Consider the following 7840-nt stretch of genomic DNA (forward strand, 5'->3'; position numbering starts at 1 on the left):
CCCTAACATTGTTTCTTGGTTGTTGTTTTGTGTTTTCTCTCAGGATCCTAGTAGTGGTAGTGACTCAGACTCAGAGATTAGCTTGACTGGTACCCCAGTGGACTCCGTTCCACCCTCTCCAGAGGAACCTGTGTATGTTAGTTCAGACCCAGAGGAGGACCCTTCTGAGAGTAGTGAGATCCCCATGTAGATTTCACCCCTGAGGCTTGATTTAGAGACCCCTGAGCTAGAATCAGAGATGCCTAAGACTGTTCCTGTCAGTGTTGGTGGCAAGTTAGCCCAGGACCGAGACTTTGTGTACTCCCGCATTCCTGAGTTGGGAGCTTTGGTGGATAGACTAGCCAGAGAGTTTAGGCAGAGTGCTTCTGTTATGGATGATGAGTGGCGAGTTCGGGTGAAGATGGTGGAGCAGGTTGCCAGGAGGAGTTTGGATGAGGGACCATCCACTAGTGATGCTGATGCTGAGGCCCGGAGGCTGCATAAGATCATTCGCTGGATGTTGGTTGTGTTGAGAGAGATTCTAGATGATTAGACGGGACTGTTGGTTGAGCCCGTAGATTGTTGTTGTTGTTTTTAGCGCCGGTAGGCTTTGGGATACTTGGTCAGATGCCGGGATCCCTTTTTCGTTTATCTTGTTGTATTTTAGACCAGTGTAGTAGTAGTAGTAGTTGGAAGTTAGGGGTAGATAGGGGGATGTTTTCCAGTTTTTCCTCTGTTTAACCTTGCTATTTATTGTACCTTGTTTCAGAACCTTAATATCCAGAATATTCCCTATGTAACCTATTGATTAAATAAATTTATTATCTTGCTTTCCTTTGTGCACCCTGATTATCTTATAAACTGTTCCCAATGCCATGTTTTAATACAACCATGTTTTCGTATAACCATGTTTAAAGATCATAAAACCCTATTCCATGCCATGATAAAACAACACTGATATGAGAATTATTTAGTAATAGGATTGCATGTGCAAATTGGGTAAAACTTAAAACCCACAAAAGAGATCCAATAGAAATTGTTGTTATATATATGCCATGCTATTGTATTACTAAATATTTGCTCAATTAGGTTTGTAAGAAATGGCCAACTCACCAGATCACCAAGAAGAAGAAATACCCACCCAAGACCCAGAAATAAACCCAGAAACCACTATGATGAGCAGACTTGCTCAGCTTTTGCAACAACCCGTGGCCTTCAAGCACTTTCAATCTGTTCATCCTCCAGAGTTCTTAGGTTTTCCAGACCCGATTAAAGCGCAGTCGTGGTTGAGAGAGATGGAAAAAGCCTTTGAGTTAGCAGAAGTTAAGGATGATAAGAAAGCTCAGTACGCAAGTTATTATCTGAAAGATGAAGCAAGTTTCTGGTGGGAGTCTTCTAAAGCATTATTGGAAGGCAAAGACTTATCTTGGGAGAAGTTTACCGAGATGTTTCTGGAAAAGTATTTGCCAAGCTATATGCAAGATCAGTTGGAGATGAAATTCTTGGATCTTAGACAGGAGGAAATGTCGGTAGTAGAATATGAGGTGAAGTTTTCGGAATTGTCAAGGTTCGTACCTGAGTACGTGAATACTGAAGCGAAGAAGGCTAAGAGGTTCCAGCAGGGACTTAAGCCGTGGATTAGGAGTCAAATAGCAATGTTGGAGATCAAGAACTATGCTGCATTGGTTCAGAAAGCAATGATAGTGGAAGGTGAGCGGGAAGCCGCCAGAAGAGAAAATGAAGGGAGAAAGAGGAAGTTTGAAAGCTCTGAGCAAGAGCAAGGAAGCTCAAAGTTCAGAGGGAAGTTTGCGAAGAATGGTGGAGGTCAGAACCAAAAGTTCCAAAAGTTTAGACCCGGGAATGGAGCTCAGAAGAACTGTTTCCAGAAAGCTGGACAACTGGAAAAGGATAGCAGACCCCAGATGCAAGAATGCAGGAACTGTGGAAAGAGACACCCGGGGAGGTGTAATAAGCTGGACATAACATGTTTGAAGTGTAACCAGAAGGGGCATTATTTTTCAGAATGTTCAAATGGAGTAAGGAAACCTGATTTGGCTTGTTTCAAGTGTGGCAAAGTGGGCCATATGGCTAGGAACTGTAAGGAGCCTGTGCTGAAGGCTAATGTTCTCAGAATTGCTGGACCGCCGTCTCTCCCAGCACCATCAGCTCAACCAGGAGCTAGAACCTTTAACATGACAATGAAAGATGCGGTGCAAGAGGTGGACGTGGTAGCAGGTATGCTTGTTATAAACTCAGTAGAAGTAAAAGTTTTGATGGATTCTGGAGCAACTAGATCTTTTATCTATGAAAGTATTCTTGATAAAGTAAAATGTGTTGCGTACCCTCTAGAGCCTAATTTGATTATAGAGGTAGCAAATCAAGAGAAAGTTGTTGTTAATAAGATTTGTCCTGATTGTGATGTGTCTATAGAAGGTCGGCATTTTTCTGCTGACTTAATTCCTTTTTAAGTTAGGAGAATTTGAGGTTATACTAGGAATGGATTGGTTGTCAAACCATGAGGCGCAAATAGAGTGTAAAAGTAATAAAGTAAATTTAAGAACCAAAGATGGTGAGGAAGTGATATTTAAAGGAAAGAGGCAGGAGAAGAAATTTCTAACGGCTATTGAGGCAAGAAGATTAATACGTCAAGGATGCGAAATTTATTTGGCTCATGTCGTGGGCGTGGAGAAAGAATCTGTAAAGATCAATGATATTCCGGTAGTAAGAGATTTTCCAGATGTGTTTCCTGATGAATTTCCTGGACTACCTCCAGACAGAGAGATCGAGTTTACGATTGACTTGGCTCCTGGTACGGAACCAGTGTCGAAAGCTCCCTATCGCATGGCGCCGGTCGAAATGAAGGAATTGGCAGTTCAGTTGCAAGAATTGTTGAACAAAGGAGTAATCCGACCGAGTGTATCCCCGTGGGGCGCTCCGGTGTTGTTTGTAAAGAAAAAGGATGGAAGTATGCGATTGTGTATCGATTACCGTGAGCTGAATAAGTTGACAATCAAGAATAAGTACCCTCTACCGCGGATCGATGCCTTGTTCGACCAATTGAAAGGAGCTTCATGCTTTTCAAAGATTGATTTAAGATTTGGGTAGATCAAGGCGGAAGATATACCCAAGACAGCGTTCCGAACACGATACGGACACTACGAGTTTTTGGTGATGGCATTTGGCTTGACGAATGCGCCAGCTGCATTTATGGATCTTATGAACAGAGTGTTCAAGCAGTATTTGGACAAGTTCGTGATTGTGTTTATTGACGATATACTGATTTACTCCAAGACGGAAGAAGATCATAAGGAGCATTTGAGGATTTCCTTGAAAATTCTGCGAAAAGAAAAGCGGTATGCAAAGTTTTCAAAGTGTGAATTTTGGCTAAAGGAAGTGCAATTTCTTGGTCATGTAGTTAATAAAGAAGGAATTAAAGTGGACCCAGCCAAGATAGAAGTTGTAATGAACTGGGAAAGACCCAAGACTCCAACGGAAGTCAGAAATTTTCTGGGATTAGCCGGATACTATAGAAGGTTTGTGCAAGATTTCTCAAAGATTGTCGTTCCATTGACAAAGTTGATGAGAAAGAACGAGAAGTTTGTTTGGACAGAAAAGTGTGAGGAAAGTTTCCAAGAATTAAAGAAGAGATTGGTAACCGCCCCAGTGTTGGTATTACCTGATGATAAAGGGGAATTTGTAATATTCAGTGATGCTTCAAATAAAGGACTTGGATGCGTGTTAATACAATATGGGAAGGTAATAGCATATGCGTCAAGGCAACTCAAGCCGCATGAGTAGAAGTATCCAACGCACGATTTGGAATTGGCAGCAATTGTATTTGCCCTTAAGATTTGGAGGCATTATTTGTACGGGGAAAAGTGCGAGATTTATATGGACCATAAGAGCTTAAAGTATATCTTTACTCAGAAAGAACTGAATATGCGACAAAGACGGTGTTTTGAATTGATCAAAGATTATGATTGTGCGATAAACTATCATCCTGGAAAGGAAAATGTGGTAGCTGATGCTTTAAGTCGAAAGGAAAGATTGAATATGTTAACATCATTGGAAGAATTAATCAAAGACTTTGAGAAGATGGAAATAGAGGTGCAGACTCCAGAATATGGAGGTAAAGCTATTTATGCAATGTTATTTCAACCTGAAATTTTGGAAAAGATTCGATGTTGTCAAGAGCAAGTGATGAATCGCGAAAAGAATAAGTTGACGGGAGAGGAAATTAAAGCTCAAAGGGATGGAAAAGGGATATATCGTGTTAACTCACGTATTTGGATACCTAATGTCGTGGAACTAAAGCACGAGATTTTGCAAGAAGCGCATAACTCGAGATTTTCAATTCACCCTGGGAGTACGAAGATGTACCAGGATTTGAAAGAAATTATTGGTGGCCAAACATGAAAAAGGAAATTGCGGAATGGATAAGTAAATGTTACACGTGCCAAAGAGTTAAAGCGGAACATCAAAGGCCAAGTGGATTGCTTCAGCCACTGGACATACCTGAATGGAAATGGGAACATATCGCGATGGATTTCATGGTAGGATTACCTAAAACCAAGTCAAATCACGATACCATTTGGGTGGTAATCGATCGGTTGACAAAGTCAGCACATTTCATGCCGATAAACGAAAGGTTTTCATTAGAGAAGTTGGTCAAATTATATCTGGATGAGATCGTGATGCGTCATGGAGTTCCTGTATCTATCATGTCTGATAGAGATCAAAGGTTTAATTCGAGATTTTGGCGACAATTTCATGATCAGTTGGGAACGAAATTGAAAATGAGTACGACATATCATCCACAGACAGACGGACAAAGTGAAAGGACAATTCAGACGATTGAAGACATGTTGCGAACCTGCGCAATAGATTTCAAAGGAAATTGGGACGATTATTTGCCCTTAATTGAGTTTTCCTACAACAACAGTTATCACGCAAGTATTGGCATGCCGCCTTATGAAGCGTTGTATGGAAGAAAGTGTAGATCCCCTACTTATTGGGACGAAGTTGGTGAGCGCAAGTTAATTGGCCCAGAGCTAGTTCAGCAAACGAAGGAAAAGGTTGAAATGATACGAAAGAGATTAATTGCAGCTCAAGATTGACAGGCAAAGTACGCGAATCAAGCACGAAAAGATGAGCAATTTGAAACTGGAGACAAAGTCTTGTTGAAGATATCTCCTTGGAAAGGTTTAACTCGATTTGGAAAGAAAGGAAAGCTGAGTCCAAGGTACATTGGACCATTTGAAGTATTGCGACAAGTTGGGAAAGTGGCGTATGAATTGGCGCTGCCGCCGCAAATACAACATCTGCACAATGTGTTTCATGTATCTCTCTTGAAGAAGTATAATGCTAACGCAAGCCATGTGATCGAGTTGGAACCAGTGGAATTCTAACTAGATTTATCCTATATAGAACAACCAGTGCGAATTTTGGATCGAAAAGAAAGGACGCTTAGAAATAAAGTTGTACCTCTAGTTAGAGTGTTGTGGAGAAATCTGTTAGTCGAAGAATCGACTTGGGAATTAGAAAGCGAAATGAAAGAAAAGTATCCCCATTTGTTTGCTTAGATTAGATTCTGGGGACATAATCCCTTTAAGGAGGGTAGATTGTAACGACCGAGAATTTTGCGTCATAATTAAGAAAATAAAGTATGTGTTATGTGATGAGATTATAATTATGTGACTAAGTGATGATTATTTGTCTTATCTGGATACTAGAGTTAAGGAGCGTGGATAAAAATGTTCCAATTTAAAGAGTCAGCTTAGAAATCGAGCTGTGGTGTCGGGCCGTCGGGTAGAACGGAACTCGTCCTAGTATGAAAATTAAATAATATAAAATGAGAATTGTATGTGAAGTGGATGAATAAAGTATTTCATCCTAAGAGACGTGTTGATTGGCAAAGATAATGAGAAGCGTAATCGAAACGCTGAGCGTCGCGCCGTCAGGCTGAACGTGACCAGGTACGCGTAAAAGAGGATAAAGATTAAAGATGGATAGATTCTATAATTCGACCTAAGTTGTTTTATGACTGTATATGTGTGATTGCTTGACTGTATGCATGACTATGTGTTATATGTCAATTTTGTGAATTTTAAAGGAATTATGTGATTTAAGTAAAGGTTTAATTAACCTTCGCACATTTTTATAAAATCATCTGAGAAGGATAAAAACATGGGATTTGTTCTGTTATCTTCATAAAGATCCTAGAGACTTTTTAAAAATAATAAGTGAATTTGATTGTTGATCTTTGCATTTTTAAATTGATTTTATGTGGAAAATATATTTATTAAAGCAAGATTGCGAAATTCATATAAAATCAACCGTTCGCTCAAATTCTTATTATGAGTAATGGATAAAAAGCTAATTTCGAGACCTACGTGTTAAAATTATCATTTTAAATAATCTTCGACTTTCCAAGAGGAAATATTTTTAATTTGAATTTCGTTGCATTTGAGTAAAAAGAGAAAGAAAGTGCAAGTCAAAAAGGAATTAATGAATTACTAAATTGCCCTTGTTTTGCTGGAGTATAAATTACTCCTTCCTCCCCCATTTTCTTTCTTCTTGCTCCCGTGACCTCATTTTTCTCTTCTCTCTTTTCTCTTCTTCTGTCACTCGAACAACTCTCTATCGGCTCTCTCTTCAATCTCTCTCGGTATACCTCCTTTTTCCTTGATCAAACTCATCAATCATCCCTAATTCTTCTTGCTAAACACTTATGTGTAGGTAGAAGTATGTGCATATGTGTGATCAGGCTTGCATGCCGAAGTGTGTGTATGTTTTCGGGTTCGGTTTTGAGCTAAGAACCGAGGGCTTGCTTGATTAGTTCTTGTTATGTGATTACTATGCTGAAATCAGATTGCATGTAGTGTTGTTGCATTTCTTTTGTTAAGAAATCGGGGGTTTCGTGGTTGGACACCCTCGAATGAGGGCACCACCGTGATGCCACCGCCATCGGTGATGAACTACGGTGAACCGGTGGTGAGCTATGATGTTTAAAACTGAGCTCTAGAACCTTAAGATCACTTATTTATGTTTGCATGTGATGTTTTGATTAAAAGGCCGAATGGCCCTTACTATTTTAAGGAAATCAAGTTGATTGTATTGAAATGCATGAGTTATTGATTTGATGTCGAAATATAGGTTGATTTGTGATTCAAGGATTAAGAATATCAAGTTGCATGTTTGTTTTTGAAAAAGGCCGAATGGTTTTAATCTTTAAAGTTGTTTGATTAGAGTTAACTTGCTTAAAATGATGATGGATTGTTATTAGATTAAAAATGAATGAAATTGTTGTTGCATGCTAAGTCTAAGTTCGAATTTTTGTGTTAAAAAGAAAGGAAATTGAATTTTGTGAGATAATCTTGGTAAACACTAAGTTTGTATGGTTTAAAAGTGATTGCATGATAGTTTTAAAGGAGATCAATAAGTGCATGATAGTGATTAGTCTTTGAGTTGAAAACTATGTTTTGCCGAATGAAAATAAGATAAAAAGGGGATTAATTATTGATTAAGTCAATGCATGTTGGTTGAATGAGTTAGTTGATGCATGATTTGATGTTTAAGTGAATAGAATGATCTAGTTAAAAACTAAGATAAGTGGGAAATGTGATGTATTGCCTTGCATGTTAAAATCCATTCTTGAATGTTGATTTATGGAAAAACTCGAATGGATTCTTAGGAATAAAAAGGTGAAATTAAATGGATTAAATTGCTAAGTGTTTTGATTGCATGACAAAGATTAAGTAATGTTGTGTTCGAACTTTAATAATTAAACAAAAGTGTTAATTTCGACCCTTAATGAAAGTAGGATTCGGATTTTTGGTTAAAAAGGGATGAAGTTTAAGTG

Source organism: Apium graveolens, chromosome 9 (genome assembly GCF_009905375.1).
Source record: "Apium graveolens cultivar Ventura chromosome 9, ASM990537v1, whole genome shotgun sequence".
Classification (NCBI taxonomy): domain Eukaryota; kingdom Viridiplantae; phylum Streptophyta; class Magnoliopsida; order Apiales; family Apiaceae; genus Apium; species Apium graveolens.